Here is a 22746-nt window from a genome sequence, read left to right as displayed (position 1 = left end):
GCAAAATTGACTTCGGAGTGCAGCATCATTCCAACCAGTATCAGCTGCCCATCTCCGAAATTCAGAACAATATACAGTACAGACCAAAAGTTTGGACACACCTTCTCATTCAAAGAGTTTTCCTTATTTTCATGACTATGAAAATTGTAGATTCACACACTGAAGGCATCAAAACTATGAATTAACACATGTTGAATTATATACATAACAAACAAGTGTGAAACAACTGAAAATATGTCATATTCTAGGTTCTTCAAAGTAGCCACCTTTTGCCTTGATTACTGCTTTGCACACTCTTGGCATTCTCTTGATGAGCTTCAGGAGGTAGTCTCCTGAAATGGTTTTCACTTCACAGGTGTGCCCTGTCAGGTTTAATAAGTGGGATTTCTTGCCTTAGAAATGGGGTTGGGACCATCAGTTGCGTTGAGGAGAAGTCAGGTGGATACACAGCTGATAGTCCTTATGGCAAGAAAAAAGCAGCTAAGTAAAGAAAAATGAGTGGCCATCATTACTTTAAGAAATGAAGGTCTGTCAGTCAGCCGAAAAATTGGGAAAACTTTGAAAGTAAGGGCTATTTGACCATGAAGGAGAGTGATGAGGTGCTGCGCCAGATGACCTGGCCTCCACAGTCACCGGACCTGAACCCAATCGAGATGGTTTGGGGTGAGCTGGACCGCAGAGTGAAGGCAAAAGGGCCAACAAGTGCTAAGCATCTCTGGGAACTCCTTCAAGACTGTTGGAAGACCATTTCAGGGGACTACCTCTTGAAGCTCATAAAGAGAATGCCAAGAGTGTGCAAAGCAGTAATCAAAGCAAAAGGTGGCTACTTTGAAGAACCTAGAATATGACATATTTCCAGTTTTTTCACACTTGTTTGTTATGTATATAATTACACATGTGTTAATTCATAGTTTTGATGCCTTCATAAAGAAAACTCTTTGAATGAGAAGGTGTGTCCAAACTTTTGGTCTGTACTGTATCTCTGCGGAGTGTTTACCCTGGCATAAAAAACGCAGTTTAGATTCAGCCAGAGCAATACAATCCGGTTCATCATATATCTGCCCCAGGGCTACAAAAAATTCATCCACCGATCGGAGGGGCCGTGCCCCCACCGGCAGCGAAAAGGCCCAAGACTGAGCATTATCCCTGAGCAGCGAGATGATGATCCCCACCCTCTGCTCTTCATCACCAGAGGAATGGGGAAGTAGGCGAAAATGGAGTTTGCAAGCCTCTCTAAAGCAAACAAAATTCTCACTATCCCCGGAGAACGTATCCGGAAGCGAGCTCTTAGGCTCGGAACAAACTCCATGAATGCCAGCAGAACCGGTCACCTGAGACTGAGACACAGTTTTACGGAGATCTGCTACCTCCAGCGAAAGACCTTGCATGCAGTCAATCAAGGCTGAAACCGGATCCATGCTTAAGACGGTTATGGCAGTTTATAATGTCATGGATGAGATTTGCAGATAGCTGGAACTTATAAATAAACGAGCGACTGGCTTGATCCCAATCTAAGAAGCTATTAGGTGAGCCCTATAAAACCCTAAGAGCTCTCCCTGACTGCTATGCACATACAAGGGTCTCGATGGTAGACAATTGCATGCCCACGTACCTAAGCCTGTGTGACACCTGAAAACCCTATAATAGTGAGGGGACACGACCACCGGTTTCCTGCACTTAATACGGAGGGAGTCAGGGTCACCTAGAATCAAGCCAGCAATCAAACACAATAAAGTAAAGGACTTATCTGAGCAAACAGCAGACGCAGCCTCCAGCAGTGAACACTTCATCCAGGAAGTAGTATAAACCGCAAAGTGAGGCAGTATGGGAGGGAATATAAAGGAAGACGATTATGTCTAAATAAGTGACACCTGGCAGAAGGAAAGGAGATGAGAAAGTGAAACCAAAACAAAGAACAGCATACAAGAGGTAGAGAAGAACGTCTGCCAGACCTTCTCACAGAAGTGGCGGTGACACGTACATATCCTACAATACTGTAGGTGTTAGATACTTTTAAGCATATATAACTTCAAATTTCATATTAAGAAGGCGGCCAGTATGGGACATGGAAGTGGCCGTGAGGCTGATGTTCACGCAGAGGCTGTGGCCCTGGGCTCAATGAAACAGAGTAAAATAATGTAGATGAGGGCCTCCAGGTGCGCTAACCCTCTAAAACAGTGAAGGTTATCGCAAACCTTTTAGAGACTGATTGCCCAAACTGCAAGCACAAACACACTTATTTATCGCAAAGTGCCCACACGAGCATTTACCCTGAATACTTTAGTCCAATATAGTATATCTTCCATGTTCCTTATTATTTAGCTATAGTGGCCTGCCTACAGTCAATGTGCTGCCTGTGCCATTCATGCCATACCCGACCCTGATGAATGGCAGGAAAACTGTAAGGCATATTGGTGCACCATAGACTTTTTCAAGAGTAAGGGTGCCCACAGAGATGGTTCTGAGTGTCGCCCCTGGCACCTGTGCAAGGGTTTCGCTGACCCTATAAAACATTATGAGCGAGGGCAGCCTAAAAAGCATGTTGATATGATGGTGGAGGAGGAGGAGGAGGAGGAGGAGAAGGACGAGAAAGGGAAGATTGAACCATATAACCTTTTTGGTGGTGGCAGAGGTGCATGTGAATACAGTGTATTCAGTACTTTACAAACAACACATTTAAAGTGCCTTGTTGTTCACCCGCTTTCCTCTGGTGGAGTAGAGAAGTCAGGGGCAATCCAGGCCTTGTTCATTTTTTTAAGAGTCGACCTGTCAGCATTTTCAGTTTACAGACGGATGCGCTTATCAGTTTTTATGCCCCCAGCAACACTATATACCCGCTCTGACAAAACGCAGGGCATCCCAGCACCTCTGAGGCATAGAGTGCAAGTTTGTGCCACGTGTCCAGCTTGGACACCCAATAGATGTAAGGCACAGAGGGATCACCGAGGACACTGACACAGTCTGCTATGCACTCCTTCACAATCTTCCAAAATGTTTCCCTCCTTGTGACACTAGGCCACGCATCAGGGTGAGGGTGCTGGCAGGGTGTCATGAAACTGTCCCAGGCCTTGTAGAGTGTTGTCCTGCCTCTGTTAGAACTATGGTGTGTCCCCCTCCTCTCCACTTCTGGGTTGGCCAAGGAACTACATTCTCTGCCACCAGCGTTGTCAGCTGTAAATATTTCTGCAATGACATTCTGTTCTGTTATTATTATAGTTTTTTGTTTGTATTATAGTTGGTATTATAATTGTTATTATGGTTTATGGTTGTAAAATACGTTATGGTTATTTGGTTATTTATGTGTTAATTAACAGGCCCTGCCATTGTTTTACCTCCCCTCTCTGCCTCCACTGTTGTCATATGGAAATTTTCTAAGGACATTCTGTTATTGCATCGTTTTGCTCGTCCTCTCCACCACAGGAATGAGAGATGAGAAGTTCCCTTTGTAGAGGGTGGTCGATAAGGGTGAACAACCAGTAATCCGTGTTGTCTAAGATGCGTGTAACGCACGGGTCGCGGGAAAGGCAGCCTAACATGAAGTCAGCCATGTGTGCCAGATTCCCAACAGGCAAGACTTCGCTGTCGTCATCAGGTGGATGATTCTCATTCTCCATATCCTATTCCTCCTCTCCTGCTCATCTATGCAGAACTGATGGAATAAACCTGCTATTGCTACTACCCTCTGTAGCGTAGGCAACTGTCTCTTGCTCCTCCTCATCATCCAATTCACACTGAGAATCCGAACTGATGGGTGTTCTGGCTATCACCCTGTGTAATGTCTTCCCCCTATTTCCACCTCTTCCACATGTAAGGCATCCGCCTTCATCGTTAGCAGCCAGCGTTTCATTAGACACAGAAGTGGTATGGTTTGGCTGATAATGGCGGCATCACCGCTCACCATCAGTGTTGCGTAAAACCTCACAGAGGTCAGACATACAAGATCATGTTGCAGCTGGTATTCCACTACTGCCCTCTGCTGCTCACAAAGCCTGGACCACATGTAGAACGTAGAGTTCCAGTGCGTGTTCACGTCGCACAATAGTCTGTTAGCTGGCAAATGCAAGCGCAGCTTCACCAGTAGTTCAGGAAAAATGGGGGAGGTTGGGAGAAAATTGAGAACACGTGGCCTTGGCATGGTATGGCCGGATCCCGGAAATTAAGGTGGGATCCACATGGCCATATCAGCATTTGCCCCATGTACAATTTTACCTTCTTCACTGGGCAGAGGTTGTTTTCTGCCCCTGTGATGGCCCTGATTCGCTGAGGGCTGGGCCTGTTATGTTCCAGAGATTCATGTTTTTATTGTTATTGTTTGAGTTTGATTTTCAGACTAGGCTGTAAAATAAAATATGTTATGGTTATTTGGTTATTTATGAGTTCTTAAAAAGTTCATGCCATTGGTTTAACTCCACTCTTGTTTGTTAGGTTTCTAGTTATATTAGTGTATAAGTTTGGGATGTTTGTTGTGCGTGGTACATATATGCTGTATGATTGCCATGTGTGTGAGCTTGCCGAGCTACAAAACTGCCAACAACTTATGGCCATTATCAGACACAGCCAACCTGGTCCCTTATACCCTGCCCCAGCTCTGCGGCGGTGTGCTTTTTGTCACCCAAGAAAATTAATTTCAGCTAGGCCTGTTGCCACTTCCCCATGAGAATTCAGAGTTTGCAGTGGAGGAGAAGGTGGAGGCGGAGGAGAAGAAGGGGGGGTTGCTGCCACTAATGTAGGTGGTGGCAGAAATCCTGATGGAAGTAGTGCCCTTTCAACCTTTGGTATCGGTGGCACCTGTGCCATCCCAGGGTCTGACTAGCTAACGGCCTACACAAGGTTCACCCAGTGTGCCGTAACGGAAATGTAGCATCCCTGGCCAAAAGTACTTGTCCATAGTTTCTTTGTTAAGTGAACCCTCCCAATAACTGCGTTGGTCAGGGCACGGGTGATGTTACGGGACACACACACAATTGCTGGTGTAATAGCAGCGGCTGGGGACTGAGTAACGAAAGGCGGCCGCCGCCATGAGGCTGAGGAAAGCCTCAGTGTCCACAGGCCTAGATGGTAACATTTCCATGCCTACAAATTTTGAAAGGTGCGCATTTAGTGCTATAGCCTGTGGGTGGGTGGCGGGGTATTGGCGCTTACGATCAAAGGCCTGGGGACATCTGTACGCTGTGCTTGGACACCAGAAGGGGTGTGCTAGCAGATGGTGCTTGCGAAGGCCCAGCTGCAGGGCGGGAGTCATCCAGGCCTGCATCTAGGACAGAGTATTGGCCAGCACGTAACAGAGGGGAGGAAGAGGAGACAGTGACCCACAGACACTGATTGTGGACCCAGGGGTTCAGCCCACCAATTAGGGTGCTTTGATGCCATGTGGCGGATCATGCTGGTGGGGTTGAGGTTGCTACTGTTCCCACCCCTACTCAAATATGTTATGGTTATTGTTATTTATGAAATGTTGAGTTCTTATTTTGGTATAGCACAGTTACAGTTAGCAAATTCCAATTCTTTCGTCCCCACCTTCCTCAATAAAGTCCCAGACTGCGGAACACCTACCCCTTGTCAAGGGAGATTTGCACAAGGGGAAACAGTTGCGGGCCTGTTTATTGTGGCCTGCCTTCTCCCTTTTGCCACCACACAGCATCTTCCAGCCTGTTGTGGTACTGTGGATCCCTCCCCCTCTGCCCTACTGTCGTCGCTTGGCTTTCCACCTTCCCAGGTTGGGTCAGTGATGTCATCGTCCTCCATCTCCAAATCCACTTCCTCACTGTGGTCATCCTCCTGACTTGTGTTGACCTAACAAGACTCTACTTATTGACAACTGTGTCTCATCCCCATCATCCACCAAGTGAAACACTAATTGTGCGTGAAAATCCCAGTAACTGAGCAGATTGTGGAATACTCAGACCAGCCCGTCTGGCACCAACAACCATGCCACACTCAAAATTGCTTAAATCACCTTTCTTTCCCATTCTGACATTCAGTTTGGAGTTCAGGAGATTGTCTTGACCAGGACCACACCTCTAAATGCATTGAAGCAACTGCCATGTGATTGGTTGACTAGATAATTGCATTAATGAGAAATAGAACAGGTGTTCCTAATAATTCTTTAGGTGAGTGTATATATACAGTATATATATATATATATATATATATATATATATATCAAAAAACGGAACAGCTCCTCCTGAGACAAATCGCAGGTGCAAGCTACCCGGCATAATACAGCAAACAAAAAACAGTAGCAGCACACCACTATATGCGCTAAGACTAAGTGAACAGGTAAATGTGTGAACAGGGTCAAATACATGACGCCATATAGTTACTGCAAAGCAGTGGAGAAGCTCTTAGCGCATATTATTGATCAAAAATATGTCGGGCCCACCTACCAGACGGCAAGGTCGCTTCTCATCAGGTGGGACCTACTCTAACACGGAATGTCCAGCTCCATTGTTTCTCTGATTAAAAGCACCAAGGGGTGGGGGATGGGCGGGGAGTGCTAAGTTCCACAGAGGATGCCTAGTCCTCTATACTATATATATATATATATATATATATATATATATATATATATATATATATATATATAAAAAAAAACGGAACAGCACCTCCTGAGACAAATCGCAGGTGCAAGCTACCCGGCATAATACAGCAAACATACACTGCTCAAAAAAATAAAGGGAACACAAAAATAACACATCCTAGATCTGAGTTAATGAAATATTCTTCTGAAATACTTTGTTCTTTACATAGTTGAATGTGCTGACAACAAAATCACACAAAAATAAAAAAATGGAAATCAAATTTTTCAACTCATGGAGGTCTGGATTTGGAGTCACACTCAAAATTAAAGTGGAAAAACACACTACAGGCTGATCCAATTTTGATGTAATGTCCTTAAAACAAGTCAAAATGAGGCTCAGTAGTGTGTGTGGCCTCCACGTGCCTGTATGACCTCCCTACAACGCCTGTGCATGCTCCTGATGAGGTGGCGGACGGTCTCCTGAGGGATCTCCTCCCAGACCTGGACTAAAGCATCTGCCAACTCCTGGACAGTCTGTGGTATCAACGTGACGTTGGTGGATAGAGCAAGACATGATGTCCCAGATGTGCTCAATTGGATTCAGGTCTGGGGAACAGACGGGCCAGTCCATAGCATCAATGCCTTCGTCTTGCAGGAACTGCTGACATACTCCAGCCACATGAGGTCTAGCATTGTCTTGCATTAGGAGGAACCCAGGGCCAACCGCACCAGCATATGGTCTCACAAGGGGTCTGAGGATCTTATCTCCGTACCTAATGGCAGTCAGGCTACCTCTGGCGAGCACATGGAGGGCTGTGCGGCCCTCCAAAGAAATGCCACCCCACACCATTACTGACCCAATGCCAAACAGGTCATGCTGGAGGATGTTGCAGGCAGCAGAACGTCCTCCACGGCGTCTCAAGACTCTGTCACGTCTGTCACATGTGCTCAGTGTGAACCTACTTTCATCTGTGAAGAGCACAGGGCGCCAGTGCCGAATTTGCCAATCTTGTTCTCTGGCAAATGCCAAACGTCCTGCACGGTGTTGGGCTGTAAGCACAACCCCCACCTATGGACGTCGGGCCCTCATATCACCCTCATGGAGTCTGTTTCTGACCGTTTGAGCAGACACATGCACATTTGTGGCCTGCTGGAGGTCATTTTGCAGGGCTCTGGCAGTGCTCCTCCTGTTCCTCCTTGCACAAAGGCGGAGGTAGCGGTCCTGCTGCTGGGTTGTTGCCCTCCTACGGCCTCCTCCGCGTCTCCTGATGTACTGGCCTGTCTCCTGGTAGCGCCTCCATTCTCTGGACACCACGCTGACAGACACAGCAAACCTTCTTGCCACAGCTCGCATTGATGTGCCATCCTGGATAAGCTGCACTATCTGAGCCACTTGTGTGGGTTGTAGACTCCGTCTCATGCTACCACTAGAGTGAAAGCACCGCCAGCATTCAAAAGTGACCAAAACATCAGCCAGGAAGCATAGGAACTGAGAAGTGTTCTGTGGTCACCACCTGCAGAACCACTCCTTTATTGGGGGTGTCTTGCTAATTGCCTATAATTTCCACCTGTTGTCTATCCCATTTGCACAACAGCATGTGAAATTGATTGTCACTCAGTGTTCCTTCCTAAGTGGACAGTTTGATTTCACAGAAGTGTGATTGACTTGGAGTTACATTGTGTTGTTTAAGTGTTCCCTTTATTTTTTTCAGCAGTGTATATATATATATATATATATATATATATATATATAGAGAGAGAGAGAGAGAGAGAGAGAGAGAGAGAGAGAATCTGCAATGTGAAAGGAAGATCTTCTGCCTGTGTGAGCTAGGAGATGATCATGTGACTATTTTTTTTTATGCAAGGTTAGGATGTGCAGAGCAGGGGGAGGGGAAGGGCAGATTATTCACACCCACAAATATTCATGAGGGAGAGCTCAGGCATTGTTGTTAGTCTTGGGATGAAAAGCTGATGACAAGGACAATAATATCTCACACCTCTGACAAAAGGCTCTCCAAAACTTGGAAACAAACTGAACACCCCGTCAGATACAATGTTCTCCGGAACTCCATGCAATCGTACCACATGTTCAATAAAAACAGAAGCCAGAGTCTTGGGAGCTTGGCCAAAGAACAAAATGTACCTTATCTGTGGGTGTCTGCTCCGGAGCTAGGTGTTGTGTCGCTTCAATATCAGAAGCAAGATCAGCGGATAAAGATGCCACAATGATGTTAGCCAGCAAGATAGGTTCAGGAGGAGTGTCAGGCGGTTGAAACGCACAAAAGCTTCGAGACAAAGCATCTGCTTTCACATTCTTACTTCCTGGCCTGAAAGTAATAGAGAAGTTAAAATGCGTGAAGAACAATGCCCATCTGGCCTGATGAGGATTTAGGCGTTCCGCGGATTCGAGAAATAGTACATTTTTATGATCAGTAAGAACAGTGATGCAATATTTGGACCCCTCCAAAAAATCTCTCCACTTCTCAAATGCCCATTTAATGGCTAACAACTCACGATTACCAATATCGTAATTCCTCTCAGTGGCGAAGGTGCAAACTGACTCCACCCACACCTCTGTCCCTGCCTACTTGCACTTACCCGTCCTAGGCAACAGAGCGCAACTGGGCGGCGATCCCTAACCTGAGTAAGTGTGGGAGAGACAAACAAAACAGACAAACACAAAGCAGTTAAACTAGTAAGGTCAAAACCAGGAGGTCAAGGCGGTACCAGGGGACAAGCAGAAGAAGCGTCAATGTACAAACTGGGAGTCAATACCAGGAGCAGGAAGTAAGACACATGGGGCAGGCGAGGGCATGTCAAAGTCAAGCAGAAGTCATATACCAGGAGAAGAGACAGCACAGCAGGAGCGCAAGCAGTAAAAAATAAGCCGAAATACTAATACCAAGTAGCAATGTCAAAAGAATCTATGCAAGGTATAGGACCCTAAACACAGGCAACCTGTGGCCAGCAGTCTGCCTGATAAATAGGGGAGAGAAGGAGTCATGTGATGTGGCCAGCGTCACATGACCCATCCTCCTGCATACAGCTGAGCGCCGAGTGCCTAGTTCGGCGGTCAAACTCTTTGCAGTAACTATGGGAGCGGAGGACGCCGGCCACTCTCAGGAGGCGTGCGCGGCCGGGTCCTCTCCGCTCCCTGTTGCTCTGGAGACGATGACGCAATGCGTGTCTCCTTGCTCCGAACTTATCGCAGGGTGCTGGCGGCACCGAAGTGAAGGAGCGCGAAGCCATCGCCCTGTGACAGGACCTCTGCCCACTCTGCTACTGGCAGCCTTTCTCTCTCCGCCACCCTCTCAAATACGGTCAGATAGGCCTCGATTTCATCATCGGCGTCAGTTTTTGCAAGGCCCACTGAACAGCCATCCTCCCATTTAAAGTCTCTGGGGAACTTACCTCCACAGGCGGGGTTGGAGCTACAACAGTCTCTCAATACAGCAATCTGCTCTAGCAGTAAACGATTGGTTTCCTGCTGCTGTGCCATGGCCTGTTGTTGCTGCACATTATATTGTTGTTGGACACGTAAGACTTCTTCGTGTCTCTTTCTATCCTCTGCATATCTTTTCTTATCCTCCAGACTGGCCTGCAAAAACATCTTCATCATTTCCTCTATGGTATCCAAAGAACTTTGTAACGCTGCAGCAGCTTTCACCCAGGACATTAAATCAGCAACTTTGTTTTGCCCGCATCCTCCACCTGGCTTCAGCTGGGGATCCCTCAGGCTAAGGGAAAAACCTGCCCTGGTATGGGGTGGATTGGGGGGGTCCCTCTATCAAGCCTACCTTTCCCAGTCCAATAAAATCCAGCCCATAAACTTAACAAAACTGTCTCAGCAATCTACACATTGCTGAGACCATTGTTAGTTTCTGAATTTCATTTACCTCACCCAGTTCAGGCACCTGGGTGGGATATAAACCCCTTCCAGGACTTTACCATACACATTTCTGTTCACCTTACTACAATAGATTACTGTACACTGGACTCATTGGGGCACCCGCGCTGACTATCACTGGTCAAGCCGGAATATGGTGGGCTGCGACATCACCACATGGACGCACCTAACCAACCCCATATAGTCATTTCTGGGCACGCAAGTACCATTAACATTATGACTATCACCCATGCTTTGGTTCACATGGAAGTATTAATGTGACCATTACTGTGTACCATAAGCAGACACACTTAGCGGATATATGGACACGGTGAAGTGTTTGGATACCTGAATTTATGGGGGGAATAAATCTATCCCCTAAGTGGATATAGGGCTGTGACCCTGTTGTTTGTGGCTCTGACTGTATCGTCCAAGAGTGTGGACTGGTGGTGTAGGGCTGTTAATATTGAAAGCCCAACACTGGTGACAATCCTATTGTACTGTCACCCATGATGAGGAATATTGTGTCCTGTTCATGTCAATATTGATGCCTACTATATATCCCCTGATGAGCCCAGGTGATTGGTATGGGCGAAACGCGTAGGAATAATAAACATATATACCAACGATACGTTTGGCATCGTAATGAACGGCTGCTTTACAATAATGCACTACTGTTAGTGTCAAGCAGCCGTCTAGAATGTGCATCATAGAATACCTCTCTTTTTCACTCTAAACGACATTTTGGATCCAGCATGTATATTTATGATGCAATAACCTACGGATTTATCTTTATTATTTTCTGTATTTAGCCTAGGTCACTCTTTAGGACCCTACAACTAGACCTAGACCTATCACCACTGATAGGGGTAAACCAGGGATATACAGGAGGTTCCTGAACACGGGATCGCCCCTATCGGGGCGGCCATTCCGTTTTTTAGGCAGGAATAAATATCTTAGGGCCACATATAGGGACAGGCCCTCTTTAGAGATCAGTAACCTGCCTGGAATCACAACTCCCTGCAGGGATCCCACCAAGATACAGATATGTTATTTTATATGCATTATATAATTAAGGCTACGTTTTAAGGCAGGTGGTACCCTGTGACTATACAATAGATTAATCATGGGATATTCCCTTTAATGTGCCAGTTTGGCACAGGTCAAGTTAAAATTGTGCCATTTTCACTGACAGAGAATTGTCAGCAAAATTACCCTTATAAATGTCCCCTCTGGTGTTCCTGACCAGCGTGATCTCCTTTTTTCTTTCCAAAGCATTAAGAGATAGAGTAACATGCCAATGTCACAAGTAGGTGACATCAGAATGACACCAGATTTCCTTGCCTTTAGTGTCAAAGGCTTTGTTGTTCTTAACTGGGACACTTCCTCACCAGACTGAATTTACTTAGATGTAAGAAGATAACCTACCACCCTACAATGCTTCTTTAATAGACAACACAGCTGTGGAATACATGTATAAATTTAACAACAGCAACCAATTTAAAGGGGTTTTCAAAAAAATGCTGTAATAGAGATGTGAATCGATCCCAAATAAATCAAATTTGTTACGAATATCCAAAAATATTTGGATTCTAGCAAATCTAAAACTTTTGAAGTTATTTTTGGATGAAAGACTCAAAATGGCATCTGCCATTTTATGGATCTGAAGACGATACAGCAGGGCAGAGGATCACACAAACCCAGGCGTAGCCCTGGCAGGTGGGCTATAATGGCTTATAGTCAGTAGTGATGAGCGGCAGGGGCAATATTCAAATTTGTGATATTTCGCGAATATTCGCCATATATTCGCGAATTCGAGAATTCGTTATCTCGAGTCATTCTTTTCTTGAATGCGGAAATCGGCAATTGAAAAATTTGCATTATGAAAATTCGCAATCAACACTACTCCTAAAGTCAAAGATATTGCAGCCTTCTCATTGGCCCACAAGCTAGAAGCAGGGAGGGATCATGTGTACTGATTTAAAAAAAAAATCTCGAATATTCGAAATTCTGAATATATATCACTATATTCTAAATATTCCCGAATTCTCGAAGTGCCAATATTCGCGATAAAAATTTGCAATTCGAATATTCGTAATCAACACTAAGGCCTCTTTCACACGAGCGTGTCCGGATAAGGTCCGGATGCGTTGCGGCAAACCCGCGCGAGTAGGTACGCAATTGCAGTCAGTTTTGACTGCGATTGCGTTCCGTTGTTCAGTTTTTATCGCGCGGGTGCAATGCGTTTTGCATGCGCGTGATAAAAAACTGAATGTGGTACCCAGACCCGAACTTCTTCACAGAAGTTCAGGTTTGGGTTCAAGGTTGTGTAGATTGTATTATTTCCCCTTATAACATGGTTATAAGGGAAAATAATAGCATTCTGAATACAGAATGGATAGTACAGTAGGGCTGGAGGGGTTAAAAAATAAATAAATAAAATTTAACTCACCTTAATCCCCTTGTTCGCGCAGCCGGCATCTCTTCTGTCTTCTGCTTTGAGGAATAGGACCTTCATCATCAAAGGTCCTATTCCTCAAAGAAGAAGACAGAAGAGATGCCGGCTGCGCGAACAAGTGGCTTAAGGTGAGTTAAATTATTTTTATTTTTTTTTAACCCCTCCAGCCCTATTGTACTATGCATTCTGTATTCAGAATGCTATTATTTTCCCTTATAACCATGTTATAAGGGAAAATAATAAAGATCGGGTCCCCATCCCGATCGTTTCCTAGCAACCCTGCGTGAAAATCGCACCGCATCCGCACTTGCTTGCGGATGCTTGCGATTTTCACGCAGCCCCATTCACTTCTATGGGGCCTGAGTTGCGTGAAAAACGCACAAATTAGAGCTTGCTGCAATTTTCACGCAACGCACAAGTGATGCGTGAAAATCACCGCTCATGTGCACAGCCCCATAGAAATGAATGGGTCTGGATTCAGTGCGGGTGCAATGTGTTCAACTCACGCATTGCACCCGCGCGGAAAACTCGCCCGTGTGAAAGAGGGCTAATAGTCAGGTCACAAGCTGCTATCAGGGAATGCGACATTATGGAGCTTGATCATCCACCATACAGTCCAGACCTGGTTCCCAGTGATTACTTTCTCTTTCGGAACCTAAAGGAATTTCTGCGTGTGCAATGGTTTCCTGATGATAATGCAGTCAAAGAGGTGGTAATAGGGTTCCTGCAGCAGCAAGAAGTCTCCTATTCTGAGGGCAGCCGATCACTGGAGATGAAGTGGAATAAGTGTGTTGAGTCAAGGGGAATTACATTATTATTATTATTTATTATTAATGCGCCATTTATTCCATGGCGCTGTACTTATAAAAAGGAGTGCACATACATAATACAGACAAGTATGAACAAGACAAGTTACAAACTGGTACAGAAGGAGAGAAGGTCCTGCCTGAAAGTGCTTCCATCTACAAGGTATAGAGGAAGGACACAGTTGGTGAGGGTAAAGCTGGTAAGCTCAATTTTCTCAGAACATTTTCTTTTCATATTCAGGTAGACAACTTATTGAACACCCCTTGTAGGTTTACCAAGGCTATTTTTTTGTGGGACAGGTATTTTTTAATTGCACTATGTTGGGGTACATATAATATACTGAAAAAAATTTTTGGAGGGCAAAAATAAGATTTGTTTTATGTGGTATAAATCGTAATGTTAAAAATTTTCTGGTGGTGGTGGTATGATGGGTTGACAGAGGGATTCTTCTCCCTCTGTATAAGCACTTAGACACCACAGTCATCTGAAGGGTTAAATGTTATTTCCAATCCTAGTCATTGTAGCAGAGTGTCAGCTGTAAAATAGAGCTGTTACTCACGGTGATGGTGCAAGCTCAGCTCTTGTGTCTGCACCAGCCTTGCACCTTACATCTACAGCTCTACTTAGCATCAGCATTGTACATGTACAGCGTGTTGGACCAACTTGTTCACGTTTGTCAAACCTATTTTGTTAAAATCGTCACCTGACAACAAACTGATTACAGGGTGCAGATGGGAGCCCCAGCAATCAACTGTTATTTGGCAAGAAACTAGCCACTAAGTGTTCAATTTCCCTACAGCACCACCACAGGGGATATAAAGCATTACACAACGTCCATTAAAATTTATAAGCTATCTGTGTAATGTATGAAGGTGTTGGGTCCTCCAGAACAAAAAATGCTTATTGTAGTTTCTCTTCTCTGTAACTAATGTATTAACTTGTAATTCGATAACAGGGTACTGAAAATGGCTTCTCTAAAACAACAACTCCTTCTAGGATTGCCTGCATATGCAGTGTCACCATGAAAATGCAAATTCATCTGCAGACAGTATGTTATAGAGCAGGAGGAGCAGATTCATATATAGTTTGTATTTTAAATTTTTTTACATTTAAATTCCTGCTTATTCTGGGTTTTTATGGATAAAATAAGGAAACTGAGGTAAATAATACATTTTTCTCTCAATGAAATCAAAAGTTCCTGTGTCACGGCACGGTGTGGGTGGTAAACTCCACACCAAACACAGGAGGGAGTGGAAAAGGTACTAGGCCTGGAAACTAGGGAAAGGGGAAAGGTCATCACCTAATGAATCCCTAAACTGAGCCCTGGCCACTATCAGTATGAACAGACCTCGATGGTAGGAATGTTCATACAAAGAAACCTAGAGCCCTATCTGACCCTAAAGGGCCCTGGAAATAGTGTCAGGACAAAAGATGACCTGTTCCTTCCCAGCTGAAGGAACAGGAGATTCCCTCAGGCCTAATAGCAAAAGATAGCGGAATACAACAAACTAGAAATAGGAAAAATACACTTAACTCCGAAGTACGCGGAGGAGCAGGAACTCCATGGAGAACCAAACACCAGCACTTCCACAACCAAAAAGGATCTATCAACCACATAGCATAAAGGAGTTGGAATGACCACTTAAGCTACACCTGAGACAAGAGGTGTGGTGATAACCAGAAACAACACAGAAACAAGTGAAACTAAAGAGGCTGTTAGATCACATCACGTGCAGCCAGTCTCTTAGATCTTCTGACCCCTGTCACGGGAGAGACAGTACCCCAGATTACCATCCACCATGACAGGAGCGGGAGGTAAGGAGGACGGTTGAGCGGACACCTGGATGTTCGGGTTCGGCAGGTTCGGCCAAACTTGAAAAAAAAATTCGGGTTCGGGACCCGAACTTGACCCCGAACCCGAACCCGAACCCGATTAAAGTCAATGGGGACCCGAACTTTTGAGCACAAAAATGGCTTCAAAAATGTCATGGAAAGAGCTAGAGGGCTGCAAAAGGCAGCAAAATGTGAAAAAAAAAAATAGGAATGATGTAGGAGGAATAGGTTGAGGAGGCGGAAAATGGGTGCATGTGGCCGTGTAGGCTCACGTGGCGGTCTAGGTGGAAGCAGCAGCGAAGGAGGAATAGGTAGCCAACACAGATGTGTGTTATTTTGCATTTTTACATAGGGGTATCCCCCAAAATATTGGGACATATAAAAAAAAAAAAAAGGAATAAGTGCACTTGAATACAAGGATGGATGGTTATGGCTGTCTATTCTGCACAAGGTACAGACAAGTCCTGAGGGATCCAAGCCTGGTTCATTTTAATGAACGTGAGCTTGTCCAGGTTGGCTGTGGACAGGCGGCTGCATCTGTCTGTAATGACGCCTCCTGCCGTGCTAAACAGACGTTCAGAGAGTACACTGGCTGCAGGGCAGGCCAGCACCTCCAAGGCATACAGGGCAAGCTCTGGCCATGTGGACAATTTGGAGACCCAGAAATTGAATGGGGCAGAACCATAAGTCAGTACGTGTAGTCGTGTGCACAGGTACTGTGCCACCATGTTGTTCAAATGCTGCCTCCTGCTAACACGCTCCATATTAGCAGTTGGGGCCGGTTGTTGCGGCGAGGTGACAAAGCTTTTCCACATGTCGGCCCTGCTAACCCTGCCTTCTGAGGTGCTGGCGCTGACACAGCTGCGTTGGCGACCTTTTCCTCCTCCCCTGCCTTCGCCTTGTGCTTCCACTTGTCCCCCGGCGTCAGTCGGGAATGCTCTCATGAGCGCGTCTACCAGCGTGCGCCTGTAGTCGCGCATCTTCCGATCACACTCCAGTGAGGGAATTAAGGACGGCACATTGTCTTTGTAATGGGGATCCAGCAGGGTGGCCACCCAGTAGTCAGCACACGTTAAAATGTGGGCAACTCTGCTGTCGTTGCGCAGGCACTGCAGCATGTAGTCGCTCATGTGTGCCAGGCTGCCCAGAGGTAAGGACAAGCTGTCCTCTGTGGGAGGCGTATCATCTGCGTCCTCCGTATCCCCCCAGCCACGCACCAGTGCCCGAGCTGCGTTGGATGCCACCCTGCTGTGAACATGCTTCATCCCCGTCCTCATGCTTCATCCCCATCCCCATCCTCATCCTCCTCCTCCTCCTCGTCCTCCTCCTCGTCCTCCTCCTCATCCTCCTCCTCCTCCTCGTCCTCCTCCTCGTCCTCCTCCTCCTCCTCATCCTCCTCCTCATCCTCCAGTAGTGGGCCCTGGCTGGCCAAATTTGTACCTGGCCTCTGCTGTTGCAAAAATCCTCTTTCTGAGACACTTCTAAAAGACTGGCCTGAAAGTGTTAGAGATGACCCCTCTTCCTCCTCCTCATCCTGGGCCACATCCTCTTCCATCATCGCCCTAAGTGTTTTCTCAAGGAGACATAGAAGTGGTATTGTAACGCTGATAACGGCGTCATCGCAACTGGCCATGTTGGTGGAGTACTCGAAACAGCGCAACAGGGCACACAGGTCTTGCATGGAGGCCCAGTCATTGGTGGTGAAGTGGTGCTGTTCCGCAGTGCGACTCACCCGTGCGTGCTGCAGCTGAAACTCCACTATGGCCTGCTGCTGCTCGCACAGTCTGTCCAGCATGTGCAAGGTGGAGTTCCACCTGGTGGGCACGTCGCATATGAGGCGGTGAGCGGGAAGCCCGAAGTTACGCTGTAGAGCAGACAGCCGAGTGGCGGCAGGATGAGAAAGCCGGAAGCGCGCACAGACAGCCCGCACTTTACGCAGCAGCTCTGACATGTCGGGGTAGTTGTGAATGAATTTCTGCACCACCAAATTCAGCACATGCACCAGGCAAGGGATGTGCGTCAAACCGGCTAGTCCCAGAGCTGCAACGAGATTTCGCCCATTATCGCACACCACCAGGCCGGGCTTGAGGCTCACTGGCAGCAACCACTCGTCGGTCTGTTGTTCTATACCCCGCCACAACTCCTGCGCGGTGTGGGGCCTGTCCCCCAAACACATCAGTTTCAGAACGGCCTGCTGATGTTTTCCCCTGGCTGTGTTGAAGTTGGTGGTGAAGGTCTGTCTCTGACCGGATGAGGAGGTGGTAGAAGAGGAGGAGGAATCCGAGTAGGAAGAGGAGGCAACAGGAGGCAAAGAATAATGCCCTGCGATCCTTGGCGGCGGAAGGACGTGCGCCAAACAGCTCTCCGCCTGGGGCCCAGCCGCCACTACATTTACCCAGTGTGCAGTTAGGGAGATATAGCGTCCCTGGCCGTGCTTACTGGTCCACGTATCTGTGGTTAGGTGGACCTTGCCACAGATGGTGTTGCGCAGTGCACACTTGATTTTATCCGATACTTGGTTGTGCAGGGAGGGCACGGCTCTCCTGGGGAAGTAGTGGCGGCTGGGAACGACGTACTGTGGGACAGCAAGCGACATGAGCTGTTTGAAGCTGTCCGTCTTCAAAATTATGCGCAGGACCCGCCTGACCTGAGACCACCATGGCGCTTGGTAGGCGGGCTTAGATGTGTTTTGATCAAAATATATTGACTAAGTGTCTCAGATATTATCATATCAGAGTGAGAACTTTGTCCATATATAATGCTTGCATCTACTTTACTAAGTGCATTATTATCTTATTTCTGTGGTTTTGTCCGTCTTCACCAGCCTGAATGACAGCATTTCAAAGGCCAGTCGTTAAGAAATTCTGGCATTCAGGGCCAGGGATCGAGGGTGGCTAGGTGGGAATTTACGCTTTCTCTCAAAGGTTTGTGAGATGGAGAGCTGAACGCTTCCGTGTGACATGGTGGAGATGCTTGGTGACGGAGGTGGTGGTGTTGGTGGCATATCCTCTGTTTGCTGGGCGTCAGGTGCCAACGTTCCTCCAGAGGCGGAGGAAGAGGCCGATGCAGCAGCAGAAGAGGGAGCCCTTTCTAGGTTTTGAAGGTGCTTACTCCACTGCAGCCCGTGTCTCACATGTAGATGCCTGGTCATGCAGGTTGTGCTAAGATTTAGAACGTTAATGCCACGCTTCAGGCTCTGATGGCACAGCGTGCAAACCCCTCGGGTCTTGTCGTCAGCACTTTGGGTGAAGAAGTGCCATGCCAGGGAACTCCTTGAAGCTGCCTTTGGTGTGCTCGGTCCCTGGTGACGGTGGCCAGTAGCAGGCAAACTGTTTTGCCGACGGCTGCTCTGATTTTGCACCCTGCACCCGCTTTTGCTACGCTGTTGGCTCGGTCTCACCACTGCCTCTTCCTCCGAACTGTGAAAGTCAGTGGCACGACCTTCATTCCATGTGGGGTCTAGGACCTCATCGTCCCCTGCATCGTCTTCCACCCAGTCTTCCTCCCTGACCTCCTTTTTCGGTCTGCACACTGCAGAAAGACGCAGCAGTTGGCACCTGTGTTTTGTCATCATCAGAGACGTGCTGAGGTGGTATTCCTATGTCCTCATCAGGAAACATAAGTGGTTGTGCGTCAGTGCATTCTATGTCTTCCACCGTTGGGGAAGGGCTAGGTGGATGCCGTTGGGAAACCCTGCTAGCAGAGTCTTCAAACAGCATAAGAGACTGCTGCATGACTTGAGGCTCAGACAGGTTCCCCGATATGCATGGGGGTGATGTGACAGACTGATGGGCTTGGGTTTCAGGCGCCACCTGTGTGCTTTCTGCAGAAGACTGAGTGGGAGATAATGTGAACGTGCTGGATCCACTGTCGGCCACCCAATTGACTAGCGCCTGTACTTGCTCAGGCCTTACCATCCTTACTACGGCATTAGGCCCAACCAAATATCGCTGTAGATTCCGGCGGCTACTGGGACCTGAGGTAGTAGGTTCAGTAGGACGTGTAGCTGTGGCAGAACGGCTACGTCCTCTCCCTGCACCAGAGGCTCCACCAACACCACCACCACGACCATGACCGCGTCCCTTATTAGATGTTTGCCTCATAGTTAGCATTTACAAAGCAAAGTAAAAAGTGGTTAAGTCTGTTAAAAATAATTAACCCCCAATAAAAACCCTGATGTAGGGTATTGCACTCAATTATTTTTTTTAAACTCTATATGACAGCAGTATTTGTGGCCTAAATTTCACAGTAACGTATGCACGTCTAATCCCAGATGTCGATTATGTATTGATATTGACAAACTGAAATAAAAAAAGTTCGTTTTCAGCAGTAGTTGGCTCAGGGCAGGCTTAAAAAAAGTGTGCACTGCACCCACAAAACACATTTGCTGTAGATCGCTGAGTAAAAAAATAGTTCTTGATAAGATTTCTCCCTGATCTCTCCCTCACAGCAGCTGCAGCCTCTCCCTACACTAATCCGAGCAGAGTGACGGGCGGCGCTACGTGACTCCAGCTTAAATAGAGGCTGGGTCACATGCTGCAGTTGGCCAATCACTGCCATGCCAATAGTAGGCATGGCTATGATGGCCTTTTGGGGCAAGTAGTATGACGCTTGTTGATTGGCTGCTGTGCAGCCTTTCAAAAAGCGCTAAGAAAGCATTGAACACCGAACCCAAACCTTTACGTAAATGTTCGGTTTCGGGTCCGGGTGCCGAAAAACCTACAGTTCGGGTTCGCTCAACTCTAATTATGAATCTACAAAGCCTGAGGAAATTCAAGACGAAAGGCTACCGGGTTAATAATAGCAGTGATCTTATATGGACCAATAAACCTTGGACCCAACTTCCAAGAAGGCACTTTCAACTTAATGTTTCTTGTGGACAGCCACACAGAATCAGGGCCGGCGTTAGGGGGGGGGGTGGAGGTCAAACTGGGCCATTGCCCCAGGCCCCCATCATCTAAGGGGCCCCCTGCTTCAGTGCTGCTGTTCAGCTGAACGTCCATGGAAGCAAACAGGCGGACAGCTGAAAAACTGCACTTTCCACTGCAGTGTAAGGCCCCCTCCCTGTACGCATTACACAAATCATTACCACAGTGCTGCTCTGCAAACGGACAGCTCCAGACACCAGCAACACTCTTCTACTGGAGCTGTAGGACCTGCGATAATGTCACATGCAGGAGGCAGATCTCAGTAGAGAAGAGGGTGGTGAAGGACCTGTGATGACCTCACCATCATGTGACCAGAACAGGAGGAGGAGCTAAACAGTGCAGTAAAGTAATGAAGAAGACCAGTGATGCATGGAAAGAAGTGAAGGATTCAATGTAAGTGCCAGGAAAGTGCTGGGAGTTGTAGTCCTCTCCTCTTATACTTCCTATTATATAATATCAGAGTACATTACAAGATGAGGTATGAGGAGAGGACTAAAACTCCCAGCATGTCCAGATTTTTATGTAATATCAGAGTACATTACAAGAGGAGGTATAACAGGAGAAGACTACAACTCTGAACATGTCCAGGCAATTATTATGTAATATCAGGGTACATTACAACACCCTGGATATACTGGGAGTTGTAGTCCTCTCCTCTTATAATGTACTCTGATATTACATAATAACGGCTTGGACATGCTGGGAGTTGTAATCCCATCCTCTTATATGCCCCCCGGTAATGTGCTCGGATATTAAAAAATAATGGCTTAGACATGCTGGGAGTTCTAGTCCTCTCCTGTTATACCTCTTGGGGTAATGTGTGCTGCATTAAGGACGGGACAATAGATAGGCGAGGGTAGTCATCCGCCTAGGACACCACTTCGCTACCCATAAAGGGAGGCGCAGATAACACTGCGGTCTGCATCGCAGACAGCGGCGGGGAAAACGGGAGTGAGGTGAGTTTTTTATTTTTTAATAAATGTCCGCACTGCTGGGGGCACCAGGAAAGGGGGGGAAGGAGATCATTATATATACCTGGCACTACTGGGAAGGAATAGAGGAGCCTGATATACCGTACTGACACTACAGGGGAACATTATATATATACTGGCACTATGGGGGGGGAGCATTATATGGAACTAGTGGGAGGCACTACAGGGGGACATTAGAGCCACTGGGAGAATTAGGCCCCTTTCACACGAGCGTGATGGATAAGGTGAAACTAGTACCATTTTGCAAGCAAGTTCTGTCAGTTTTGTCTGCAATTGCGATCAGTTTTTTCCGCGCGAGTGCAATTTGTTTTGATGCGTTTTTCACGCTCGTGATAAAAAACTGAAGGTTTACAAACAACATCTCCTAGCAACCATAATTTAAAAACTCATTGCATCCGCACTTGCTTCCAGATGCAATGTGTTTTTTACTGAAGCCCCATTCACTTCTATGGGTCCAGGGCTGCGTGAAAAATGCAGATTATAGAACAATGCTATCAAGATAGCATTTAGTAATTTTAAAAAAAAACAAAAAAAAAAATGAGAATGACAGGCAAATTTATAAGATTAGGCAGAGAGAGGCCAAACAAGTTATAAGAGCTTCTAAAGCACAGGCAGAAGAGAAATTAGCTCAGTCAGTGAAAAAAGGCGATAAGACATTCTTCAGATACATAAATGAAAAAAGGAAACTAAAACAAGGAATTACCAAATTAAAAACAAAAGACGGAAGGTATATTGAAGAAGATAAAGAACTAACCTACTGCCTCAATGAATACTTCTGTTCAGTTTTTACAAAGGAAAATGAAGGAAAAGGACCTCAGTTAGGAAAGAAGACTAATGAATCTTTTGATGCATGTGTCTTTACAGAGGAAGAGGTTCTAAGTTAGCTGTCTAAAATTAATACAAATAAGTCACAGGGGCCTGATGGGATACACCCAAAGCTATTAAAAGAGCTTAGCGGTGAACTAGCAAAACCAATAACAGATTTATTTAACCGATCAATGGTAACAGGAGTCGTCCCAGAAGATTGAAAATGAGCAAATATTGTGCCCATTCACAAGAAAGGTAGTAGGGAGTAAATCGGGCAACAATAGGCCAGTAAGCCTGACATCAATAGTGGGGAAATTAATGGAAACCATACTTAAGGAGAGGATTGTGGAACATCTAAAATCCCATGGATTGAAAGATGAAAAACAGCATGGGTTTACATCAGGGAGATCATGTCAAACTAATCTTATTGATTTTTTTGATTGGGTGACTAAAATAATAGATGGCGGAGGTGCAGTAGACATCGCTTATCTAGACTTTAGTAAGGCTTTTGATAC

This window comes from Bufo bufo, chromosome 2 (genome assembly GCF_905171765.1).
Source record: "Bufo bufo chromosome 2, aBufBuf1.1, whole genome shotgun sequence".
Taxonomy (NCBI): domain Eukaryota; kingdom Metazoa; phylum Chordata; class Amphibia; order Anura; family Bufonidae; genus Bufo; species Bufo bufo.
This window is presented reverse-complemented; position numbering follows the sequence as displayed.